Source organism: Physeter macrocephalus, chromosome 5, assembly GCF_002837175.3.
Source record: "Physeter macrocephalus isolate SW-GA chromosome 5, ASM283717v5, whole genome shotgun sequence".
NCBI lineage: Eukaryota > Metazoa > Chordata > Mammalia > Artiodactyla > Physeteridae > Physeter > Physeter macrocephalus.
In genome coordinates, this window is record NC_041218.1 from 1221163 (window position 1) to 1246227 (window position 25065).

The window sequence follows — 25065 nt, forward strand, 5'->3', positions numbered from 1 at the left end:
TGCTGAGCCTGCGCGACCGGAGCCTGTGCTCCGCAACGGGAGAGGCCACAGCAGTGAGAGGCCCGCGTACCGCAAAACAAAACAAAACAAAAAAAGACAGGCCACAGCTCCCCAGAAAGGGTGAGCCTCACACCGGAAACTGCTCACAGCCAAAGTCACCACTGCCCCCTTCCACCCGGTGACGGCAAACGGGAAACAGCAGGGCTTCTGCTACCCAGTTCGTGTTTCTCATCCACGGTCTGCAGGCCTGGCAGCCACGGCACAGCCCCCGGCCCCGCCCAGCTCAGCCGCACCCGGTGACCTCCACCCCAAGGGGGCTCTGTGGCCCACGTGTATCACCTCCTTCGGCTTTTAGTGGCTGTGACACGTGTCCAGACAAGCCTGGACCCTCCTGCCCCCAGAGAGAACCAGGCAAGGACTTCTGTGTCGCCAGCTCTGCGCCCGCGTCTGATCTCAGGCACGCCAGCGCGGGCACACACGCACACACACCACGTACAGGCGCACACATCTAGTGCCTCGAGATGATCACGTCCGCAGCCCCGTGGGCCAGAGAGGGGGCCAGCAGGGCGTGCAGCTCCCGTCTTGGAAGTACGTTTCTGGGAGAACTGGCCATGTTCAGAGTTGTATCCACGTTGAGCTTTAACAAGGGCCAAGCACAAATGAACTTATGTACAAAACAGGAACAAAATCACAGACAGAAAACAAACTTATGGTTACCAAAGGGGAAGGGGGGGAGGGGTAAATTTGGCGCTTGGAATTAACAGATACACTCCTAAATATAAAATTAACAGATACACTCCTAAATTAACAGATACACTCCTAAATATAAAATAGCTAATCAACAAGGTCCTACTGTATAACACAAGGAACTATAGTCAATATTTAGTAATAACCTGTAAGGGCAAAGAATCTGAAAAAGTATATCTATGTATGTATATGTATACCTATAACTGAATCACTGTGCTGTACACCTGAAACTAACACGTTGTAAATCAACTCTACTTCAATATAAAAATTTAAAAATCAAAAAAACAAGAACCAAGCCCACTGTAACACCTCCAAAGGATGGAAGGCTCTAGAGCTATTTCCGTGATGTCTTGAAAAGTGCTGACGATGGGAAAAACGACCAGGACACATACTACTAAGTGGGAAGGAAGGACTCAAAACTGTGTCCATGTGAGGGTTTCACTTTTGTTTCTAACGAAAGCTGTACACACTCAAAATCTGTGAACTAGTCAGAGAACAGGCAGGAAATCTTCTAAAGCTTTTACGACACTGACCTCTCAGTGCTGGGTGATTAATGATTCTTACAGCCTTCCTCCAACTTTCCTGTGCTTTCCAGCTTCTCCTGAACGAGCATTTGTGTGATGGGGGGGTGTGCCATTAACCAAGGGCTGGGTGTGAGGAAACTTGCCTCGGTCAGAAAGTTCCAGAGATTATGGCCTGGCAGGGGGGTGGCGAGAGCGGCTTCTGGCGGATGCTGGGACTTTCAGAAGGACTGGGAGCCAACGGGGCGGGGGCTGTGGCAGAAGGAGGAAAGCGGGCCACCGGGGGCCTCGGATCTCGGCACGGGCCCATCAAGCACCCCACGGCCTTACCACCCCTCAGATTCTGCTAAGGAAAAGCAGCCTCGGGGTAATATCCCCGTCGGAGAAAGAGGCTGGTGGTGACCCCCCGTCAGGTGCCTCCCCCAGAAGGAGAGGAAAAGGGTGTCAGACAACACCGTCCCCCCACCCGAGAGGGGAAGTGACCCTCGCTGACCCTGCTCACGGGCGGCAATGGGACCGGTGATGCAGACGCTGATTTCTTCCTTCAAAGGCACCAAGGGGGATGCACCGCCCAGGACGGCCCTGGGCCTTGTCCTCTTTCTCCTCCCACTTCCCTCAGAGCTGACCCCGGGGGCACAGGAGGAAGACTTCCTGCATCAGGACCGGAGGCCCCAGGAGCCCTTCCTCCCAAGACAGGCGGATGCTGGGATCCTAGACCCCACTTCCCACAGCCGCCCGGGACAGTGCCGTGTAAGGGGCCTCCCAGCATCCTGGGTGAGGCTGGCTGGGCCAGGAAAGCTGAGAACATGACCCCTCGTCCTTGGCTCGGCAGGGGTTAGGGTTCAAGAGAGGTCAAGGAGGGACTTCCCCGGTGGCGCAGTGGTTAAGAATCCGCCTGCCAATGCAGGGGACACGGGTTCGAGCCCTGGTCCTGCCAATGCAGGGGACACGGGTTCGAGCCCTGGTCCGGGAAGATCCCACATGCTGCGGGGCGACTAAGCCCGTGCACCACAACTGCTGAGCCTGCGCTCTAGAGCCCGCGAGCCACAGCTACCAAGCCCACGTGCCACAACTACTGAGCCCGCGCGCCTAGAGCCCGTGCTCCGCAAGAAGAGAAGCCACCGCAATGAGAAGCCCGCGCACCGCAACGAAGAGCAGCCCCACTCGCTGCAGCTAGAGAAAGCCGGCGTGCAGCTACAAAGACCCAACACAGCCAAAAATAAAAATAAATAAATTTATTTTTTAAAAAGAGAGAGAGAGGTCAAGGAGGAGGGCGCCCGGGCCCTTGGCCTGCACTGCGGGGGCCGCCCACTGCCCCTCCGGAACCCCCCGTCCCTCGGCCTCATGAACAAGCTCAAGCCGGGCAGAACTGCCAAGCCCACTTGAAGCAAGAATGAGTCTCAAAGTCTCTGACCTAGAAATCAGCACGAAGAGAGGGAAAAAATTAAATAAAAAATCAAGGATGAGGCAGGGAATCAGGGGTGCCCGCGGGAGAGGCGTAATCAAGATGGAGCTGCAAATTGTGATGGTTTTGATTAAAGAACAAATTGCCAAGGAAGCCTCAGTAGCATCCGTGCTTCCTCCTCCTTAAGGGACACGGTCGTCCTCTGGCGGCTCAGAGCTCTGAGCAGAGCAGGCGGGGGCGGGGGTGACGAGGGCGGAGACGGGGACAGCTGTGGGCCAGCCCCAGCTGCGTGCCGACGGTCCAGCATGTACCCCCCAACCCGATGTCACAGGGGCGGTGGCAGGTCACCCGCCACCTCCAGTTTCCTCGTCCAGAAAACGGAGGCAGTAAAAGTGCACCTGCAGAGGTTTTGTGACGATCAGACAAGGTCACGTGTGCAAGAGGTTTACAGACAGCAAGTGCTGAGTGACCATGAGGCATTAGTAGTAGCACTAAAAGCATGAAAAACAGGCATCTAGCAGACACGGAATTTCAGTTTGGGAGAAGTCTCAAAAAGTTGGGAGAGTGAACGGCGTTCTGACCACCCTGGAATTTGCAGAGGAGGGTAGGGAGCTCGTTCATTCATTAATTAAATATTTCACTGGACGTGAGGTGAAATGTAGCACCGCCAACGGTCAAAGTTCTAATATTTCAGTCTAAATTCACTCTGGAAGTCTTTGCAAGGTGACAAAGCTAATCTGCAAATGGAAACTCAAAGCCAAAAAGCTGGCTTGAGGATTCTAGGACCTGCACACTTCATGTCGAGCCCCCAGCAAAATTCTAGACACTTCACAGATTGGGAGACTTATTTTATGAATATGCCTCATTTTATGAAGTCAGTATTACCCTGATACCAAAACCAGACAAAGATATCATGAGAAAACTACAAATCAATCTTTTCTGAATATGGACAACAAAATCCTCAACAAAATACTAGTAAACCACATCCAGCAACATAGAAAAAGAATCATATCCCATGACCACGTGGAGTTTATCCCAGGAACACAGGATTGGTTTAACATCCGAAAATCAATTAATGTAACACATCAGATGAACAGAATTAAAAACAAAAATCACATGATCATCTTATTTACTAAAAAAGCATTTGACAAAAACTAACACCCTTTCATGATAAAAATACTCAAAAAAAAAAAAAAAAAAACAACTAGGAATGCAAGGGAACTTCCTCCACTTGATAAAGGGCATCTAGAAAAAACCCACAGCTGATATCACACGTGGTGAAAGGCTGCAGGCTCCCCTCCTAAGATCAGGAGGAGACATGGGAGTCTGCTCTCACCGCCACTACTGAACGTCCCGCTGGAGGGTCGGGCCAGGGCAATATGACAAGAAAAGAAATATGAGGCATCCAAACCGGAAAGGAAGAAATAAAACTCTATTTGCAAATGACATAATCTCGAACATAGAAAACCCTAAGGAATCACTCAAAAAGTATTACAACTAATGAATGAGTTCAACAAGGTTGTAGGATACAAGATCGATATCCAAAAATCAACTGTATTTCTGTACAACTGCAATGAACAATCTGAAAATGAAATCAAGAAAACGATTCCATTCATAATAGCATTAAAAGTATAAAATACTTAGGAATACATTTAACAAAAAAATTCAAAACTTACACTCTGAAACTACAAAACATTGTTGCAGGAGACTAAAGGTCTAAATAAATGGAAAGCATCCCATGTTCATGGATCAGAAGACATAATATTGTTACAATGACAGTTCTCCCCAAACTCATCTACAGATTTGATGCAGTCCCTGTAAGAATCCCAGCTGATATCTTTGTAGAAAATGAGAAGCTGATTTAATATTCATATGAAATTTCAAGGGACCCAGAATAGCCAAAACAGTTTCATTCCTGCCACTAGAACACAAGCAGCAGGGGATGAGCTTTCCCTGTGTGCCAGCACGGGCAGGGGTGCCCGAACCAGCAGGAACCGGCAGGAACCAGCGCCCTTTTGTCACATGACCGGGAAGCCTCAGGCTTGGTTGGACTCACCTCTGCCTTCCTGGCAGGTGGAGCTAGATTGGATTTATGGGCAGGGACAACGTGCCCTGTAGCCAACGTCCTGCTCATCTAAACTGTCAGGGACTTCGAAGGAGGAACGAGGTGTGTGGACATGGAGAGACCGAGGCCCCGAAAGGACAGAGGAGGCCTCAGCAGAAAGGCCGGGCGCCAGGACCAAGAGGCCGGCCTTCGGTCTGGACACACCGAGGTTGGATCAAGCGGCCATCCAGATTCCACCTGCTTTGGGGAATCCCCGGCAGTCCAGGGGTCGGGACTCCGCGCTTCCAAGGCAGGGGCCCTAGTTTCGATCCCTGGTCAGGGAGCTAAGATCCCGCAAGCCACACGGCGCTGCCAGAAAAAGAAAAAGATTCCACCTGCTTTACCTCTGGTGTGGACACAAGGGCAGGTCTCTGGTGTCCAAACACTCATTAAAACCCCTGCTCTGGGCCAGCTCCGTGCCAGATGCTGAAATGAGTGGTCGGCCGTCAGCAGGCGGCTGGAGCTACCGAGCTCCACGCGCCCGGGGGCTTTCCCTGCTTCCCCGAGAGGCCCCCGCCCAGCTAGAGCCCTGCAATCTGAGGTCTGGGTGTGAAGGCGCAAGGTCCAGGCAGCGCGGCCTGGGCAGAGCACGTCCAGGGCAGGTGTCCACCCAGACTGGATGCCCCAGGGGGCCAGGGCCTGGGACCCGATGGGGGAGCCTCGCTCGGGTCACGTGGAGGGGGGCTGGCTGGCTGGGTCTCATTGTTGCTGATTTTGCTTTCTTTTTGACACTTTTGTTGGCCTCTAATTTTCCACGTAGGAAACAGCAGGCTCCAGAGAAAGCTAATTATTGAACAGCATCAGCTTTTAAAAAGAAAATTTTAAATAATTAGAAACACTCTAATCTCTCCTTCCACCCACCCCTGGGGCCTCAGCATAAGAAGCGGGAAGAACCCAGATGGAGTCAAAGTTTGAACGAGCTCCTCCCGACAGCACCTGCCCGGGCCTCAGCCGCGGCCCCCGGGCTCTCGTATCAGCCGGCGAGGGCTGCCCTAACGCACCCCATGGGCCAGGCGGCCGGAAGGACAGGACTGGCATCTCCCGTCGAGTGCCCGGCTGCCCCCCGAGGGCTCTCCCTTGGGCTCGCGGACGGCCACCCTCCCGGTCCCCACGGGGTCATCCCTGCGTGCACACAGTGGCGTCTCTCTTCTCAGGGGGACGCCAACTCTGTGGGGTCAGGCCCCAGCCTACAACCCCACTTCACCTTCATCACCTCCCTACAGGCCCGACGGGGGTCAGGGCCTCGACACAGAAACTGGGGGACACGGTACAGCCAGAGCACTCTCCAGGCCCCTCTGCTTAGAACCCACTCACGGGGATGGCTGTGCTGGCCCGTGTCCTCGGGTGGGTTCCAGGGGCCCGGTCTCCCCACAGACATACCCTGCTGGCTTCACCAATGACCGGGTCACCTTCATCGGAAGTTCGGGACAGCCTCCTTCAGGCTCTGACCCTGTGTGCAAGCTCTTGCTCTCAGGGCACCCATGAGTCCGGGGGAAGGCAGCGCCCGTGGAAAGGGGGCTGCCGGCGGGCGCGCCCCTACAGGACACCTGCTGATGACACTGCTCCCCGAAAGGTGTGGGTCTCTCCACCAGGGGACGCTGGGTGGCCCCTGGTGGCATCCACAGCTCAAAGCAAAGAGGGGTGCAGAGGCTGCTTCCCGGCCACCTGACCCACCGAGCGCAGCCTCGGGTCCTGTAGTCACCCCCTCTCTGCCCCCTCACTCCCCCCCCACCTCCGTCTCTCTCTCTCTCTCTCTCTCATTACACTTCCAAAGTAGCAGAAGGAGAGTGCAGGGCTGCCCCCAGCCAGCTGACGAAGGCCACACATGGCCTCTCAGGAACCGGCCCCGCCCCTCCGCCACGCCCCCGACGCCTCCGGCACCCACGCTGCTCCATCCGGGCCCCCCGCTTCCCCACTGAAGTGACTGCCCAGGACCCAAGACGGGCCGCCCACCCCCAGGCCACGCCTGGCAGGAGTCCCGTCTCCAGCAAGTGACACTCGGGAACGTGTGCAGCGCCCACTGGCGGTGAGCGAACACGGGGACATAGCGGTGGTGACGGAATAACGCCCCCAGAGACTCCACCACTGAGCGCTGCAGCCTGCGGACCCCAGGCAAAGGGCCTCTGCTCTGCGACGGGAGGGGCCGAGGACGCTCCCCTGGAAGGCTGACAGCCTCCTCTGGCTGGGTGCGGGGAGGCAGGAGTAGAGGCCGGGAGGTCGAGGCCAGCTTGCCGGGGGCCGCGGGGAAGCGCTAGGAGGAGCCGGGCGGCCTCTGGGGGCAAAGTGGGACGCCCGTCCTGGGGCTGCGGGACGGGACCAGCCACAGCCTTGGCGTCCTCCTCCTGGAGACCTAGACTCCACGCGCCCGCTGGCCCAGCCGGGCCCCGACTCCTCAGCCACAGGCCTGCGAGGGGCCCACGTGGCTGTGAGCGCGAGCGTCACGCAGCGAGGGGCGCGGGCCGACGTCAGGAAGGCGATCCCACGCGAGCCGCCAGCGTGGCGCGTGCTGGCTGTGCGGGCGTGAAAAGTCACCGTAACACCCCTGCTGAGGGCGCTTCTGGCGTGGGTATCGCTCCTCCATGAAAAGGTTTTTAAACCCCTGGGCCAGGCCCCGCTCCAAGGCCAGCCAGCGGCCACCTGGCGTGCCAGCTGCCGTGAGCCTGGGGCGCCCGGGGCGCTGGACGCTGGCCGTGGCACCCCACCTGTCACCCCCACCAGGGTCTGGAGGCCTGGCCAGCATCCAGCCCTGCAGTCACTTCCCCAGGGGGGCCCTGCCGGGGGCTCTTCTCACCTGCCTTTGGCCCGGACCGTCTGTGGAGGTAAATGAGGACTCAGGAAGGCTGGGACGAGTGAAGCTGAGCTGGTCTCCAGACAGGATGCCGTGATGGGGGCTCCCTGGTGGGCAGCGCTGCTCCAGACCCTGTTCCGGAAGAAGATTCAGAGTCACCAGGAGCGAGAGCACGTGTGTGTGTGCGTGTGTGCGTGCGTGTGTGCGTGTGTGCTGTGCGTGTGTGCGCGCGTGCGTGCGTGCGCGCGTGTGTGCGTGCGTGTGTGCGTGCGTGCGTGTGTGCGCGCGTGCGTGCGCGTGCGTGCGGTGTGCGTGCGTGCGTGTGTGCGCGCGTGCTGCGTGCGTGCGTGCATGCTGTGTGCGTGTGTGCGCGCGCGCACGCACGCGTGTGGCTGAACTTTTGAGCCACGACTGTGACACATCAAGTGAACGTCTGACACCTGTTGGCGCTCACCAGGATGTGCTCTCCTGCACAAGTGGCCCCTCGTGGCAGATGGTGGACACAGGACACAAAGCACTTGTGGGCTCCCGCTTTAGGGACCGTCTTGCAGAAGCCAGTGTCGTGGCTGATCAGGTCGGGTCAGATCTCTGCTTCCCTCTCACGGTCCCCCCACCGAGCGCCCACGGCATCAGCAGCTTATCCGGACGGGACTCCCCAGCCACGTCCCAGACGCGATCCGGCCGCGGCCTCCCCTCCACGCGCCAGGCTCCCCTGGCGAGCTCCTGGCTGTTCCCAGGACCAAACACTCACCAAAGCGCAGAGAGCCCCACGTCATCCCAAAGCATGTTCCCTGGTGCATCATCGGGTAAACACCCCCTCCCAAGGCGGCGGCTTCGAGGGCAGCACGTCTGGATGTGTAACATGCGTAACTGCGTGTGCGCGCACGAGGCACGCGGACACGGGCTGGGCCCGGCAGGGGCTGTGGGCGCCTCTCGTCCAGGCAGCAGCGCAGCGAGAGACGCCGCGGTAAACCAAGGGCCTGGAGGTCAGCCCGGTCCTGCTCCTCCATCTCAGAGAGAAGCCTCCGGAACCATCCAGCAGTGACCACGCCGGGACCCCGGTTCCCTGTGGCGACGGCGCGTTGTCTGCAGCGCGCCTGCCCCACCTGCTCACTTCACGCAGCCAAAGGCCAGTGTCGGGTTGACCCCCGAGGAGCGTGAGAACTTCGTACATGAAAGTGGACTGAGGGCTTCCCTGGTGGCGCGGTGGTTGGGAGTCCGCCTGCCGATGCGGGGGACGCGGGTTCGAGCCCCGGTCCGGGAAGATCCCACGTGCCGCGGAGCGACTAAGCCCGTGCGCCGCAACTACTGAGCCTGCGCTCTAGAGCACGCGAGCCACAACTACTGAGGCCACACGCCACAACTACTGAGCCCGCGAGCCACAATTACTGAAGCCCGCGCGCCTAGAGCCCGTGCTCCGCAACAAGAGAAGCCACCGCAACGAGAAGCCCACACACCGCAACGAAGAGTAGCCCCCGCTCGCCGCAACTAGAGAAAGTCCGCGCGCAGCAACAAAGACACGATACGGCCATAAATAAATAAATAAATAAATAATTTAAACAACACCAAAAAAAGAAAGGGGACTGATTTCAGCTGCGGCCGTCGGCTCGGACCAACCAGACAGATTTGATCACAGACATGACTGCACACCACGGCTTTACGGTCTCCACGTAGAAGTCTGCACGCTGTCCCCCAGGGACAGAAGTTCTCCCTCTGACCGTGAGGTGGGTTTCTTGGCTTCAGCCTCGTCCGTGTGCATTTCTGTGAAAAGCCTCGGGGCCCCTGCCGCCCCCGGACCGTGTGCACCATGCAGCAAACATCCACGTCCTGGCTCCTGGCTTCAAGAGCAGCAGACGCTTTACAGACGCTGGCTGTTCATACCTCCTCGCCAGCTCCTTCCACACTGAAAAAAGAAGTGTTTTCAACAAAAACAACCAGAAAAAAAAGAGAAAAATCGTGAGTGCGCCTCGACAGACTCATTTGTCACAGCTTGTTCGCTGTGAGTAACATCGACGCATCGAAACAGAAACTGTTTCTGTGTCATCAGAACCACATTTAGGAAGGAGACAAGATTCTCAGTTTGGGGGAATTTCTGAAGTTGTTGGTACCCGTGGTCCTCATTAGTCACCACAGATGGCATGTGACAAAGGCGAGGCAGCCGGTGTACAGGCAGCGTCCCTCCTGCTGGATGCCCCAGGTCACCTCCCAGCAGCTTGATCATTTATTTCAAAGAAGCTTCCTGTATTTGTTCACTTCAGCTGTCAATATTTTCTACGTTATCTATCATTCTGAGCCCTTTGTAAATGACTTTTAAAATGCAAAGAACATCTGGCAGGTGCCCCCCGCACGCACACACACCCTTAACTACGCCACGTTTCGACTGAATACGTCCTCAGGTCTCTGGTGCTGTCGTAGACATCAAACCCCATGACTTCCTGTGGCAGCTGTAACGCGTCACTATTCGTATCAAATCTAAAACTCCTGGACTGTTGATCCGTGCGTCTCCGTAAAAGTGGTAATAAAACTATACATTTCAGAGCAATGACCGTTTCATTCCAGGGATCTGATTTTATGAAATACTTGCTTTGCCAAAGACCACAATTTACTTTTTACAGCTTCATTTAACGATTTGACATTTGAAACATTCCCTAATTAATTCCAACTCTTTCTAAAGTGGCTGTGATAAATATAAACTGTGCTGAGGAGATCATGATGTCAGTTCTGGCAAATCCATAGCACGGCCGAAGGTTAGACCCACACGCGAGGAAAGTCACTTCCACAGAGTAATCAGCACCGGGTCGGTCCTGTTATTCTGATCTGACAACAGACACTGCATTAAAAATATGTAAGCGGTAGAGACCGTATATAAAAAATAGAATTCCAGAAATCTGCAGGCAGCCTCTTACTCTGAAATGAAATCGGTTGCCTGGCTCTAATGAAAGGTATTTAGCTGGCAGATCTGACTAATATTTATATTCTCCCAAGAAGCTTGGACTTACAGTGAAGTATTTGTCGATGCAGCTTAAAATGAAAAGAAAGTAGATTTAAGAGCACATAAAAGGGGTGGGGAGATGAATTTTTCTAGACCATGCCTGTATTTCCTAGTTCCTAAATCTGGACGATAGGGCAGTGTAACTGTTACGGCCGCCCTCTAAACGTCTGATTGGAGCCTCAGCTGGGGTGTGGTGCCGGGAAAGTCTCCCAGCCCCCGACTGACGCGAGGTTTTTACAACTACACGGAAGGACACTTGAAACCCCACGCTTACTGTCATACGCTGTCCTTCCAACGCAAACAGTAAACCCTTTAAGCCTAAGACTGAAGCTCACAAAGGAGTCACATAAATCGATTGACTGGCATCAAAATGGAAGCCAATCTATTAGAAGGATGTCGTTTCCTAGACTGGCTGGTGACCCCAGAGGTTTTCTTAGGTCCGAGGTTGGATCAGGGGGGTCGTTTTGAGGAAGAGGCTGCAGCAGGCATGTCAGAGCACAGCACGTATCTCAAATTCCCCCCTGTGCGTTTTAAATGGGGACCGACGGGGAGGGGCGATGACTCCTCATGGGTGTTAATTAGGGTTTTGGGGCAGTTCGGGTTTGACCGCTGCCTTCTTTCCCTTTGTTTCAATTCTTCCGTCAGCTTGTTTTTCACCTCGGTTTCAATAACAGTCTGGTAGGGAGTAGAGGACGGGGGACACTAGATGTCACCCTCTTTGACGTCACAAAGTGTCACATCACACTTAGGGGACAGGAAGACTTCCACTAGTTATTAGAAAGTTAAACCACACCTTGGAGAAATGACTCACTGTAAAAGTCAGGATTAATGAAACAGCTGCATGTTCGCACCAAGAGCTTCAAAAACAATTCTCCATCATCAAAAAATCTACGAACAATAAAAGCTGGAGAGGGCGTGGAGAAAAGGGAACCCTCCTGCACTGTTGGTGGGAATGTAAATTGATACAGCCACTGTGGAGAACAGTATGGAGGTTCCTTAAAAAACTAAAAATAGACCTACCATATGATACTGCAATCCCACTACTGGGCATAAACCCAGAGAAAACCATAATTCAAAAAGACACATGCACCCCGATGTTCCCAGCAGCACTATTTTACAATAGCCAGGACATGGAAGCAACCTAAATGTCCATCGACAGACGAATGGATAAAGAAGATGTGGTACATATATACAATGGAATATTACTCAGCCATAAAAAGGAACAAAAGTGGGTCATTTGTAGAGACCTGGATGGACCTAGAGACTGTCATACAGAGTGAAGTAAGTCAGACAGAGAAAAATAAATATCGTATATGAACACATATATGTGGAATCTGAAAAAATTGGATAAACGATCTTATTTACAAAGCAGAAACAGAGACACAGACAAAGAGAACAAACGTATGGCTATCAAGGGGGAAGGGGGGGGTGGGATGGATTGGGAGACTGGGAATGACATGTATACACTACGTACGTATATACTATGTATAAAATAGATAACTAATGAGAACCTGCTGTATAGCTCAGGGAACTCTACTCAGTGCTCTGTGGTGACCTAAATGGGAAGGAAATCCAAAAAAGAGGGGATTTCTGTATACGTATAGCTGATTCATTTTGCTGTACAGCAGAAACTAACAATATTGTAAAGCAACTATACTCCAATAAAAAAATTTTTTTAATTCCAAGATGGGTTTTTTTCAAGGGCAGAGATGCAATGCCTCCCATTTGCTCCCAGGCAGCCGGGATGGCGGGGCTCTGGTGCAAGTTTGGGCAGGCCTGACGTTTCCTCCCCATCACCTACTAGTGGGGGACCAGTGCAGGCTTCAGCAGGTCATGGGATTATTTCAGCCAGAAGGTGCTAGAAAGATTAACAACAGATTTTATTTTTCTCTATTAGCCCAGGAAACTACAAATTACCGTTTGTCAGATGTTATTTGAGTGAAAGATATAGAAATGTTCTTGGCGTGTGAGTGTAGGAAAAGAATCTGGAGCTATTGGTGGAGCCTAATTTTATCTTTTAAAGTTGTGTTCTTGTGAATCCTCTGACGTGTTATTTATAACATGATGAGACTAGATGGTAAATGTTGCACAAGAAAGGCTTCCAGCTCTCCAGTAAAGCTATTTTATTCCACCGAGGAGAGAGGAAACCACTCTGGTCCCCTCCCCCTCCAACTCACTTTAGCCTTGATTAAGTTCAACATTATTAAAGTTTAAGGACGACCGATTTACTCTACCACGTGCGCCTGTGTGCACGTATGTGCAGGTATGCATGTGTGTCTGCAGGCGTGTGCAGGTATGTGTGTGTGCAGGTGTGCGTGTGTGTGCAGGTATGCGTGTGCAGGTGTGTGCAGGTATGTGTGTGTGTGGGCATGTGCAGGTATGCGTGTGTGCAGGTGTGTGTGCGCGTGTGCAGGTATGCACGTGCGTGTGCACTGGTGTGCGTGTGCAGTTGTGTGCAGGTATGCGTGTGTGTGCGGGCGTGTGCAGGTATGCGTGTGTGTGCGGGCGTGTGCACGTGTGTGCAGGTATTCGTGTGTGTGCAGGCGTGTGCAGCCGCATGTGGGAGGGGACAGAGGTGGGGCTCCTGTTCACAGTCCTGTTTTCCTTTATGGAGTCGCCCTCCTGTGGCCACAGAAAATATTGCGCCATAAAAGGCTATCTTGCCACACGGACCTTCCTCCTTGAAGACCCTGGATAAGGAAAAATTCCCTCCAAACTGCACAGACACACGGGAATCTTCAGAAAATATTTGATGTGGGTTTTTTAAGTTGAGATGCTGAAGTGCTACGTCACAGAAACCGCATCCTAAGCTGAATCTCCCAGAGCAGCGCCCGCAGGCGATGGATGGATAGATGGACGGATGGATGGATGGACGGATGGACGGACGGACTGATGGATGCATGGGGCCAGGGTGTGACCCAGGCTGTGGCGGCCATGCCCCCAGCTCCCGCCCGGGCTCCTCCCAGCATGTCTGAGCCTCAGGCATCCTCCCTGTCTTACAGGACGCCAACCCCTGCACTGGGGCCACCCTGGCCCGCAAGACCAGGTCCTTAGCTAGATGGATGGCGTCTGCAAAGACCCGATTTCCTCACAGGTTCCGGGCTGGCACGTGGACCCCCTTGCCGGGACGTGGGGTCTCCAGGAGTTGGGCGGCAGGGCCGGGCCGTCAGCTGTGGCCAGAGGCCGCAGGATGCTCGTGGCCTGACTGGTCCCGTGCCCCGGCTGCTCCGCCCGGCGGGCGTCCTCGGTGCTGCCCCACATCCCAGTTCTCCCTCTGGACTCCTCTCCTGTGCAAGCGTCCTCCAGGCCTGCTCGGTGCCGCCCAAGGGTGGACGAGACGCTGCGGAGAGGGCACCCCTCGCAGCGTCCAGGGATGACAGCCGAGGAGAGGGGGCTGGGGGCAGGACCCGCACCTGGAGCCAGGGGTGAGCTGCCAGGTGACAGGTGATCCCTGTCAAGTGACAAATGATCCATCAAGTGACAGGTGGCAACTTCAAGGCTGCCAGAAGACACAGATGGCGCCAGGCCTGAAGCAGCGGCCATTTCCTGCAAGAGCGAGCGGGCACCTGGGAAGTCACCCTGTCGCCGTCCCCCCACCCATCCCCAGACCTGGTTCCTGCTGCTTCCGTGGTCCAAACTCAGGCCTGAGCTCAAAGGACCTGCTCTGACGTTGGGAGGGGCTTTCATGGGGCGAGGCTGCCCTGCCCACCGTGGGCGGACGTGGTCCTCAGGGCAGGCCCATCGCCGGCCCATCGGCAGGGAGCCTGAGCCTAGGCAGGCGGCAGAAGCCAGCCCGGAGCCCTCTCCTCCGGCCGGCCGTGTTCAGGCCAGGCCTGCTCTGCTGGGCTCAGCGCCGAGCCCAGACTCTGGTTGTCCTGGAAGCTGCCCTGACCTGGCTCCTCCACCCCACTGCTCCCCATCCTACTTGGCCCAGACCCTCCTTCCCACAAGTTCTCTTCACCTGGACCATCTGCCCGCCTCCACACACCGACACCCACCGACAACACTCCTCCAGACCCCCGGCAGCAGATGCCCCTCCTCGGAGCTCCTCTTGCACTGTCTGAGCCCCCTGCCGGGATGTGGCCTGAGAAGGCAAGACCGGGGGTGACTCCTCTTGCCTGTGGACAGTGCATGTGGTCCCATCTGCGGGGCAGGCTGCAGCTCGTACAGCTGTGCCCCCAACAAGCCTGCACACGCCAGACGCATGACTGGTATGCTCTGGATGGATGATGGGTGGATGGATGGATGGGTGGATGGGTGGGTGGATGGATAATGGATGGATGACGGATGGATGGATGGGTGGATGGAGGGATGGATAGATGGATGGGTGGATGGATGGATGATGGATCATGGATGACGGATGGATGGATGGATGGATGGTGGATGGATGGGTGGATGGGTGGATGGGTGGATGGATGGATGGATGGATAGATGGATGATGGGGGTGGGTGGGTAGACCAATCACCATCGGTGGCCCCTCCTCCACGACCAATGGCCATGGGCATCTGGAAGGAGCTGGCGGCAGAAGCCGGCCCAGGAAGGAAGAAGGGCAGCCTTGGGCCCGGCCTCTGCTGGTCACTGGAAGTTAGGCCTGCAATTCCTCCCACCTGGGCTGCTCTGGGTCACGGGAGAGGCCGTGTTGTCTTCTCAGCCCATCCGTTCAGCCCTGTGAGCTTTTCCCAAAGGATTTTAACATCTCAGGGCCCTGATAACAAATGGACCTCCCTCTCACAGCACAGCACCCCAGCCCTCTGCAGTCTTTGCGGGGGGCCACGGTGCCCTCCTGAGGAAGGCAGTCCACAGGCCAGAGCTTCCTGCAGCGTCTCTGCCTCAATCTCTGTCTCTGTCACTCACACACACACACACACACACACACACACACACACACACACACACACCCCAGGCCTAGCCCAGCACCCCAGAGTTACTCTGAGTCCTGGGATGACCCTTGGTTAAATGCACATATCCCTCACAATCACCCAGAGCACCCTGGGATGTGGACAAAACACAGGAAAGATATCTGAGACTAAAAAGAGAAAGTAACTGGTCACCTTGGGTGTCCGAGGAGGAAGTCAGAAAACAAGCATTACTCTGAGGACTGAAAAATAGGGAAAAGACACCGCACTTATCAGGCCTTTTCTGTACAAACTGCACTTCAGGGTCCCAGAGCGGGCTCGGGAAAATCCGCCTTCAGAGAACTCCAGTTGAGAACACAGAGGGAGACCGTGGTGGACACTCAGAGGCAAAAGGAGAGGATGTCCAGGCTTTGAAGGGAGGATCTGGACCAGACAGACCGACAGGTGCCAAGTACTCTGTCCATTCAAATATACAACGCACGTGATGAAGACTTCTCATCATAAATAGGCAACATAACCACAAAGGAGAATGTGGTCTTGAGTGAAGCATGGTTTTAAAACATTATAAAAATCATTTTGAAAATGACTGGGAGTTTGGTGGCGCTGGGGAATTACTGTTAATTTTCTGAGGCGTGATAATGGTATTGAGGGTGTGCAAAGAATGATATTTTTGGAGATGCATATGAAGTATTTAAGAACAAAGTGTTTGATTTACTTTAAAATGGTCTGCAAATCACACACCCACACACGACTGTCAAATCTAGCTACTTTTCTGTAAGAAAATCTCCCTACTACCAAGTTAAAAAAGTAAAAGCCGAATAGAACTCAGGATGCTCAGCTCCCCGGCAACTGGTACGTGAGGTGCCTGGATGGAACCAAGCACACACCCCCGACACCCTGGCGAGGTTAGTCCTGAGCCCTTTTCACCCTCAAAGCACCCGAGTTGGGTTGATAAAGCCCAGGCCGCCTATCCGGGCGTCACCCGGTGGGGAGGTGGCTCAAGACCCCCAGGACCACTCCCGCCCGGAAGGGAATCGTCGTAAAGAGGTGACGATGCTTCGGGGAGGCCGTCTCCCCAGCCACCCTGAAGACAGGCGAGCTGGTCCAGCTTTGCACGAAACACCTCTGGCATTGGCTGAGCGTGACCAGGTAGGTCGGGGCATAAATCTCACGTCAAACAGACACAGCTCAGAGCCCACCTCTCCTCTCTCTGTGGACATCAGGGGCCGTATGTGACATCGTGGAGCCTGTGGTCTCCTTTGTAAAAGGACAGGGGCACAGCCAGGCGCCTGACGGCCAGGAGTCCAGCGCACCTGGGTGTCCCATCCCGGGGGCATCGCAGCACCAGCCCTGGGAAGCCACACGCTCCCCCTCTGGGCGGGCAGACCCCGACCTGGGTTCAAGGGAGAACAAGGAAAGAGGCAGGGGCCTGCTGAGTGCCACCCCAGGGACGAGCAGTGTCTCGGAGGCCTGGCTGGTGGACTGAGGGGCTCACGGCTTCCCGCAGCCCCGCCCTCTCCTGCCAGGGTTTCGGCCAGGCCTGCCTCCACTCCAGACCCAGACGCCTGGCCGACACCCACGCACGACGTCAGCTTTCTCAGGAACGGGCGGGTTCATCGTCCTGGTCACCCAGGGCCACCCAGTCACTGTTTAAACGGCTACTTGGCCAGAGAAACAATCATTTCTAAGCCACAAAACTGAATTCTGTTTGTCCACTAAGAATGAATGCTGTTGACCAAGCGAAATCTATGAAAACCCCAGAGACAGAGGCCAGGAATCCGCTGACGCAGCGGCTGCCGACAGGCCCTGGCCGCCCCACGTCGGGGGGCCGCGCCAGGCGGGGGCCGCGCCAGGCAGGGCGGCGCGCGGCGCCGGCGTCTCCTCCAGACCCAGCCCCGCGCCCGGCACCCGCCAGCCACCCACACCGGCCGCTGGGAACGCGGCCTCACCCGTCAACCTGCCCCCGCCCCGGGGCTCCGGTCAGAGTTGCTGGACCCGCTTGTCGATGGCTCCACGTCTTCCTGGGGAAGAAGTCGGGAATCCGGATGAAACAAACGCTGAGCCATTTTCTGACAAATATTCACGGCGTTGGACTCAATCTGAGAAGCTGGGCGCCCGCCCGGCAGTGGGGCCCGAGGCAGCGGCCTGGTCCGGGTGCCTAGCTGGACTAACCCTCTGCCCTCACGCGGCCTCTACCAAGAGCGGGTCTCTAGTTGGGCTGGGGGCCACCACGCCTGGTGAGACCTTGACGCCCACCCCAGGGCCTGTCCTGCAGCCACCCAACACTGGGGCGCCCTTGGCGTCCACACCCATCAGCCCCACCCCGGGCAGACTCAGCTGAGAGCCACGTGGACGCAGCGGGTGCGGGGAGGTGCCCCGGTGGCCCAGGCACGGCCAGAGTGAACGGGAAACCCAGCGGGGCCCGCGCGAGCTGCAGGGGGCAGGCAGGCGGGCCCAGGAAGGGGCCTGGTGTCACACGTCCACCAAAGCCACCTGGCTGCGGGCGCCCGAAACTGGGAGGCGGCGGCCTGAGGAGCGGAGCGCAGGCAGCGAGCACCGGGCAGGGCCCCGAGCCACAGCGGCAGGAAGGCTCTGCCGGCTGGGCCCAGCCACGAGCCCTGCGTCTCAGGCCCCTGCCAAGCCTCGGGCTCCCTGGTGCCCGAGGCGCTCCATGGGCCCGTCCACTCCTGCTGCCCCCCGACCCCCAGACAACAGCACAGCCCTGCCAGGCACCGCGCGGGGCGGAGGCTGACACAGCCCACGCCTCGCCAGGGGACGCGACGTTTCCCGAAGGGTCGGACCCTCTGCTGCTTATACATCAGCACGCAGGCCGGACGCGGCACAGCGGCAGCGACCCAAGCGTCCGCCCCTCCGGGGACCGTGGTCACCCACCACAGAATGTGATTCAGCCGAGAAATCTGACGCCCACGGCGACGTGGATGCTGGGCGAGACAAGCCAGTCACAGGAGGACAAGCCCTGGGTGACCCCACTCACACGAGGTCCTGGAGTCACCGAATCAGAGACAGAACGAAGGACCCGGGGGGGGCGGCGGGGGCAGGAGTCATGTTTCACGGGGACACGGTTTGGGGAGATTAGATCAAGGGCTGGAACTGACGGTGGTGACGCTGGCAGAACCGTGTGACTGTGCTGAACGCCCCTGAGCTGTACAATGAAAAATGGTTAAAATGGTCCATTTTACGTCCTCTGTACTTCACCAGGACTAAAAAACATGGCATCTTAGGCAGCTCATGGCAGAGCCGTGGACAGGCGGTAACGGGGCCACGGCAGCCTCCCGTGAGTTTGCGCCTCCAAAGGCCGGGAGCCCGGGCGCCCCCTCCTCAGCCACTTCATTCGTTCGCTTCTTCCAACTACGCGTGTTCAGCAGCCTCCCTGCAGAGCACTGGGCTGGACGCTGGCGGCTGGGGAGGGTCCCCGGGCCAGGCGCCCCCCGCGCCGTCTCCACGATAAAGGCAGGGCTGTCGTGGTCTCCAGTTGTTGGCCAGGGCCGGGGCCCGGTGAGGGGGAGGCCAGCGGGTGCCGTGCATCTTCTGCGCGCTCCAGGCTTCAAGCCAGGCGGGAGCGGCCCCCGGGGGCCGGGGGAAGAGTCGCAAGGGACAGCCCCTCTGTGCGTGGGCGAACGGCCTCTGGGCAGGCCCTGCGGGGCGGGGGCCGGCAGCCCGGACCTCTGCGTGGGACACGGGGCCCTGCTCTCAACCTGGGGTGACGCGCCTGCGGCGTCCCCGGAGCTCACGGCAGTCACCTGGCTGCGAACACCGGCCGCCTCCCCTGGACGGCCCGCGATCCCGGGGGTCCGTCCCCAGGTCCCAGGCCAGGCAAGCACAGCGGGCTCTGCGGGGGCCCAGCGGGAGGCGGGCTCTTCCGTTGAGGTGGCAGGGCGCCGAGGGCCGGGTGGACCGTCCTTGGGCCGAGGGAGCAGCCGCGGGGTAAGGGAGGGACCCCCCAGAGAGCAGCGCGATGACAAGAAAACACCGCTCTCTCCAGAACCCGGTCTCGTCTCTGCGCACCAGGCGGGGGGAGGGCCCATCCACCAGCAGGACCACGTGGGCCGCCACCCGCCCTCCCGGGCGGACGCAGCTCCGCAGCCGCCCTTCCCTCCTGCCCACCTGGAGCCAGGGCCGTCCGCGGGGCTGCCCCGCCCGACGTGCCGCGGCCGGGCCTCCGTCAGCTCTTCTGTCCGCGAGGAGGGGGCCCCGCCGCACTGGTCACCTCCGGCGTGGTGTTCAGAGCTGCCCGGCTGCTCGGTGCCGGATGGAGGGGGCGGCGTGGCAGGGCCAGAGCCACAGCCCCAGCGGTCCTCGTCCACTCTGGGCCCAGGCCATCCTCAGGTTCCCGGGACGCCGCCTGTGAGGCCCAGAGGGCGCTGCAGACAGGGGCGCGCCGGAGGGGTCCCCCAGGTGGGCAACCGCAGACCAAACGACCCGAAAGGGTGGCCTCTGGGCGGCAGACTCAGATGCCGAGGAAGGAGGGAGGGGCCGGCGCCGGGGGAGGGGGCAGTCTCTGCTCCTATGGGGTGCAGAAGCTCCGCGGAAGCACCCAGGGGTGACCAGGACCACCGGCGTGCGTCGAGGTGTGACCTGGAGCCCGAGCCCGTTGAGTCCCAGGTCTCCCTGCTCTCAAACGACCTTCAAAATAAAACCTCATTTTGGCAAAAGTGAAAGAAAGAAAAATCAGGCGTGATTATTAATGTTATACGGCCCACTCTTTGAAGGCTCCAAACAAGAGTTTGGAAGAGTTTCCCTGTGGAGGTTTCCACAGCATTTTCCTGGTTCAATGCTGCCCCATCAGACTGGGGACGGGACACGGCATGTCCTATCAGAGCGTATGCATTTCAATTTGAACGTTTCTTACGTGAGCTCTGCAGCCCTTAACCCTCCTAACACAGGGGAAGAGGTGGCTCCAGCCCCACAAGCTCTGTGCCCACCCCCGGGCTGGTTTGGTTCTGCCCCCTCTCCCCTCCCCTCCGAGGTGGGACCCACCCGTGGGCCTCCCCTTTTCACTCAGGAGTGGCCTTCAGGGCAGGGCTGTGTGAAGACGGCCGCGGGGTCCCCAGCAGCCTGACGGCCGCCGGGACTCTGCCCCATGGCACGGACACTGTGTCCTATCCTGGGTGACCGGCCCTGAGGACCTGGAACCTTCCTCGCGTCGGGCCGGCCCTCACCCTGGGTCCCCACAGCAGGGAAGCTCTGGGCTGTGAGCAGCTGAGCAGAACCACGTCAGGGTGTCCTGCGTGGTGGTCCTCACTCGGAGAGGCTCCACCTCCTAGGAGTGACCCTCCTTTCACGGCCCCGGGACGTGACCACTGTCCTCTGCCAAGACAGAGTCTGGAGGAGTGCCCGGCTCATCTCCGCGCTTCCCACGGTGTCAGCAAGGCCGACGGTTTCAGCCATCGTACCTTCAGTGGCAACGTCTTCTTTAAAACGTTTCCGCCCTACAGTAATGCATCTCAGAATCTAGACTTTTGCCCCCAAAATATCACTTGATCTCTCATAACTGAAACGACAGAGAAGAACTGCTTTTCTTTTTAATTACTAATAACTGATGTTTATGAACGATGGCAAGTGTTAGTCAATAACGCTTACAGTTTATTTACGTGGGTAGCACTTAAAATCCGTTACGCTTTCATGGTTACATTGTCCACACTAAGCATCAAACACCAGTCCACTCTTCACCCGAGCCCACACCAGCTTCCACCACAACCAGGTACACGGAGCAAACTGCACAGTCACCTGAGAACCACACGCGTCAGCTCGCTCCCGGCACCCAAGCCCACAGCTCGGCCATGAAAGCTGTGCCCCCAGTGCCCGGGCTCCCCACACTGCTGGGTGGAAGCTGCTGGCGTTTGAAAATCCCGTCCAAGCTTTTCACGATGCCCTCGGTGCCCGGGGACAAAGGGCAAGCAGACTCAGGCGGGTGCAGGAGTGAGAGGAGGGGCCCTGGCAGCGGGCGGGGAGGGGGTTAAGGGCCTCGATCCTGCGGAGGAGTCGCTGCGGGAAGCTGGGAGACCCCAGCCCAAGGGAAGCGATTCTTCTGAAGGAGCCGGTGCTGGAGCCCGTACCCGGCTCGGCGCCTGTGCTCAGTACCTCACGAGCTGCATGTGGGAGGGGCTCGTCTGCTTCCCCCCAGCCTGAGCCTAACCGAAGAGCCAGAGGTGCTACTACTGAACAGGATTTTGTAGACTCCTGTGTCCCCGCCAAAATAACTACGGATCCAAGGAAAGACGGGCTACTCGAGAAGATTAGAATTAAAACCATAAACGGTGAGGGGGCTCCACACCTCGAGCGGCCAGGTCACCGTGAAGGTCTGGCTCCCCCGAAACTGAAGAGAAGGTCACCCGAGGTCAGGAGTCACCTTTACGTCGCCCTGTGCTTGAGTCTAGATTCACACGCTCAGTGGAGGAGCGAAGGTCGTGTCGCAAGCATGCACGCGCCGTCAGAGCGCCACACGGCCAAAGCTGCAAGCATCTCCGCAGGTGTGCGCCAGGGAAGCGGGGCGGCCTCAGCCGCCCGGGGGATGCGCAGGCGCAGAGCCGGGGAAGCAGGCGCGGTCCGGCGGCTCCGTGTTCCCGCCCCCCGGGCCCTGACCGGTGTGCCCCCAGCGTCCCCGGCGCCGAGCAGGTGTGGTCTCGGGGCGGCGGCGAAGCAGGTGTGGCACCGAGCGCGTGCGCGCAGCCCCTCGGCTGGGTGCCCGCTGCTCCATGCGGCCCGTCTACGGGCGGCCCGCGGCCGACTTCTTCTTCTTCGACTCCTCTCTCTGCTTCTGCTTTTTCCTCTTGCCACCTTCTTTGAACCCTAAGGAAACAGGCGTGTGAAACACTGCAGAGCAGCAGCCGCGGCCCCACGAAGAGGCAAACGTCTCTAGGTAGCCCCCCGCTTGACACAAACCAACCTCGCGATAAAGTTACGTATCCACACTCCTATCTGCTCCACATCTAAGGCTCAACAAAAACATGGACGGACTTAAAACGTGGCGGTGAAAACCTCTCGCATGATCCGACCAGCATCCCAGCCCCGCGGGCCTGCCCATGATCTGTCCCCACAACCCAGCCCCAGGTCACCTGGAGACAAGGCAGGGCAGGCTCCGCCTCGGGGGACGGGCCTCTCCGGGGCCCCCTCTGCAGGGAGAAGCCCAGCTGTTACAGGGTCCGGGGCTCAACCAATGCCCCACTCCAACCTTTTCCCCTGTGCCGTGTGCCTGCCCGAAGCCGGGGGAGAAAGAGGCGGGTATGACCTGCTCACCCTCCGGAGATTTTGTCCAAAGAGCCAGAAGAGCTCCGGGTTATTTCTGCAAAAACAGCTCAGGGGCTTCCCTGGTGGCGCAGTGGTTGAGAGCCTGCCTGCCGATGCAGAGGACATGGGTTCGTGCCCCGGTCCGGGAAGATCCCACGTGCCGCGGAGCGGCTGGGCCCGTGCGTGAGCCATGCCCGCTGAGCCTGTGCGTCCGGAGCCTGTGCTCCACAACGGGAGAGGCCACAGCAGTGAGAGGCCCGCATACCGGGGGAAAAAAACAAACAAACAAACAAAAAAAAACAGCTCAGGACCTTGTGCTGCGTTAGTCCACACAGATGTGGGTGGAGGAGCAGGATGCTGAATTTGGTAACAAAAGATCGTTTTGAATGGTCAGCCTAGAACCAGGCCAGGATCACTGCAGGCCTGTGACCTAATGCACGTGGGCCCCTAAGCCTGCTGAAAAGAGCACATAAAAGTAACCTCGAGATTTTAAATTATGAGGCAGGTGCCATTTTACAACACAATCTCTCTCCAGACGGAACCCAGACCCGGTCTGTTCACGACACGCATGTGTCCACACAGAACCACCCCGGGGTGGGCCGGGCCCGGGGGTCACTTAGATGGGCGCCAACAGCCAACCGGGACCTGATCACGATGCCCGCTGCGGGGCGGCGGGGGGAAGCTGAGGACACACACGTGCCTCCAACAGGACGAAGCTGCCGGGGCCTCCCGGCCTCACCACCGACTCAAACGCCCCTGGAATCCGCTCGCAGAGGGTGGAGGCTGGCGCGGTCGCCAGGCCTCTGCGGCCTGTGTCCTGCCTGCTCGCCCATCAGCACAGCCGTCCGGGTCACGTGCTGTGTGGAAGGGGCCCTGACACGGGGGCCGCGGCAGGGGCCCTGGAGGTGCTCACGCCCAGCGTCCTCCTGCCTGACTCAGCTACCTGCACAGTAAGCCAAAAGGAAGGAAGAGAAACACCTGCTAAACCACCGCCCGCGCACGGCAGCCCCGTCCCCGTGACCAGGCTGCTCCGGCCAGAAGTCGCTCCTCTCAGCTGTCCCCTTCACACTCGACCACGACGACCGACTGAGGGGGCCACGGGGGCGCCGGGACCCTCTCCTGCCTCATGCTCAGGCCCCGGCCCGCCTCCACTCATGAACCCTCGAAGCCAGAAGGGCCCCCGGCACACACCGGGCCGAGCTGGGAAGTTAAACCATCAACGTTATCCTTTCATTCGTGAATTTCTTTCTCACGTTGAAAAATTTTAATTTTCCTCTTTCACAGTTACACATTCTCGATAGACCTCCAGCGCGTGTGGAATCCATAAATGAAAAACACTAATCCTTTATCCGCATCTCGCCGTCTAATTTACGGGCTCCGAGAGGCGTGCAACGCGTCCTCTGAAATAAAGCCGGGGCGGTCACCCCGTCTCACAGCAGGTTAACAACATAGTGAATGCCGGCAAGAAGGCACCGTCGGGCTGAACGCAGAACTCCCCCCGCAGACGGGCCAAGGCTCCCCCCGCCGCACCCTGACCCTGAACCACACGGGCCGCACCGTCAACACGGGAGATCCTCCCAGGAGCAGTCAGGCCCATGTTCTGCGGCCCGAGCGCATCGCAAGCCGGAGCTCATTTTTAGCCTAAAATCACCAGAACCCGCCAGGCACTGCCCATCCCGCCAGCCCCGGGGGTACCTAGCCCGGCGATCGCTCAAATGGCTGAAGCACCAAGTGGGGGCACCAGACATTTTGTAGGGAACCAAGCCCTTCACCACATGCTTGTAAGAAAGCTGCCCGCGATGTGAAAGCCTGGCAGGAAGTCACCGCGGGAGCCTCCAGACCACGCGGAGCGCGCCCGCTGGAGGGGCAGGCGTGGCGGGGCAGGACGGGGGCAGCGGAGCAGCCCGGCGGGTGCCCATCACTCTGCTTCCTGGAGGCCCTGACCCACTGGGCACCTAGCTTTGCCCTGTCACCCCAGCGGCCTTTTCCACTGTCCCGGTTTTGGAGTCTTCCTCCGGAGCAGCTCTGTCATCTCTCGGTAAGAAGTCAAACGAGCTCACTATAGTCATGTAAAAAGCGTATCTTTAATTCTTTGGTGATTCATTGACACTCTTTTGAAAGCCTCGTAGCTTGATTTGAAACAAGGAAACAAACCACACACAAAAAAAGAGGTGTGCTCCGCAGCACCCAGCACCTGCCGGGCCAAGCCCTGGCCGCCCGACATCGCTGTGGAGTACGGGCAGGGAGCATTCGGCAAAAGCACAAGGCCAGGGCTTCCCTGGTGGCGCAGCGGTTGAGAGCCCGCCCGCCGACGCGGGGGACGCGGGTTCGCGCCCCGGTCCGGGAGGATCCCACGTGCCGCGGAGCGGCCGGGCCCGTGAGCCGTGGCCGCTGAGCCTGCGCG

General features: G+C 57.9%; 1 protein-coding gene across 6 annotated transcripts in view; it reads right to left on the reverse strand.

Annotated features, from left to right (window-relative positions):
* Positions 1 to 25065, reverse strand: part of LOC114486256 (histidine-rich glycoprotein-like) — a 100023-nt gene that overhangs the window by 72963 nt on the left and 1995 nt on the right. For all 6 annotated transcript variants that reach the window (XM_055084710.1, XM_055084714.1, XM_055084715.1 and 3 more), the window contains exon 2: positions 7569 to 7697. The gene's annotated coding sequence lies outside the window, so the exon portion shown is untranslated. The remainder of the gene's footprint in view (positions 1 to 7568; positions 7698 to 25065) is intronic.